The following is a 1,723-nucleotide window of genomic DNA, read 5'->3' as shown; positions in this document are numbered from 1 at the left end:
GGCCCCCCGGGTGCGGCATGCAGGGACGGGTGGGGACACGCACACTGAGGCCGCCCCAAGATCTGTTGGCAATTCAAACCTGTCTCCCGTAGTTTCTTTTGGGATGTTCCGCAGTGGCTGGGCGGCGGGGGCACAGCGGCACGGGGAGGTCGGTATTCGCCGGGACCTCCCTCACTGGGCTCGTCGTTGGGGATGGGAAGCTCCGGGCAGAGCACATTGGACATGTCGATCTTCCTGGCACAAAGCAAACCTGTCCCCTGGGGAATATCCCCCTGCATCGTCCGTCAGCCACGTCAAGAGCCTGTCAAGAGCCCATGGCAAGGAGAAGAGCTGAAGCTGGAGGATCTGAAAGGTAGGAGGGGTGTCTGGGGCGTAACATGCTGGAGCCCGGGGCAGCCACAAACCCCAAACCCGCCTGAGCAGGCGCTAGAGGGGACGTGAGGAGAAGAGCTGAAGCTGGAGGATCTGAAAGGTAGGAGGGGTGTCTGGGGCGTAACATGCTGGAGCCCGGGGCAGCCACAAACCCCAAACCAGCCTGAGCAGGCGCTAGAGGGGTCGTGTTGCCATATCCAGCTCCCAGCCTGTGATCCAGTGTCCTTCCGTAGCCCCTCATCGTGTGGTTGGTTCTCCGGAGCGCTTCACAGAGCGCCGATGCCCTGGATGGAGGGTGACAATTGTCCCACCTCAGTGTAGGGGCACGCAGCAGCCTGGCTGGGACCAGGTCACTTGAAAAACATGGTATCTTTGGGAAAAAACACTTCTTTTTCGAGGGGAAAGCCCACTGGAGCCGTGCATCGCACCCAGGCAGGCTGCTCATGGGGGGCCGATGTGTCCCCACGGGCAGCGGGATGCCCGGCGCGCTGACATGAGGCACGAGTGACTGCCACGCTGGGGAATTAACTTATTAACCCGCTGTTTTCATATTTTTGGGGTTTGGTTGTCACAGCTGGGAGGTTCCTGTCTCAAAGAACAATTTATTTATTTATTTTTAGCACAGCCTTCTTGATGAAGTCGAATCTTAAATGAGTCGAGCCGTAATCAGAAAGAACCCCCAGTGCAGAGAGTACCAGCTGCAATGCGGAGATGTTGTAGAGGGTGGTGGAGTCATGGGATGGTTTGGGCGGGAAGGGACCTTCTAAGCTCATCCAGCCCAAGCCCCTGCAGGGAACAGGGACATCTGCAACTAGAGCAGGTTGAGCAGAGCCCAGACCTCAAGAGTCTTGCTTTAGAATCAGGTGGTAGAAAACTCCGGGATCCTCCCAAACCCGAAATGGTGACATGGAGGTGCTGGGGATGGGGAGGAAAGATCTGGGGGTCCTGGGCCGGGAGGTCTCTCGCTGCATCTGGCTTTGCCACCTGAAGAGACAGGGATGGGGCTAAAGCACAGCGTAGAGGGACAACAGGTAAACACATCTGGGCTGCTTCCACCACCGCCCATCTCTGCCCCGTCTCGCTGCAGGTCTCCAGGCACTTATTTTAAGCTGTAATTACACTTCACCCTCCCCTTCTGGGTTTGATTTCCTCAGTGGCGGATACGACTGTCCTGAGGTCACCACTTGTTTGTGTGGTCCTGCTCTAATCCGGGCTTAGGAAATGGTCTGGTTTAAGAAGACAGGAAAAACAAGTGTTTATTTCAGGCTTGGGGTTGGATCCTGCAGGGCTGGCTCTGCCTGTGCCAGCCCTGCCCCGGGCTCTCCCGTCGCTGCTGCCACTCCTCAGTGCC

The sequence above is a fragment of the Buceros rhinoceros genome, unplaced genomic scaffold, assembly GCF_000710305.1.
Source record: "Buceros rhinoceros silvestris isolate BGI_N320 unplaced genomic scaffold, ASM71030v1 scaffold3478, whole genome shotgun sequence".
NCBI classification, from domain to species: domain Eukaryota; kingdom Metazoa; phylum Chordata; class Aves; order Bucerotiformes; family Bucerotidae; genus Buceros; species Buceros rhinoceros.
The sequence above is the reverse complement of the archived record's forward strand: the minus strand, read 5'-3'. Positions refer to the sequence as shown.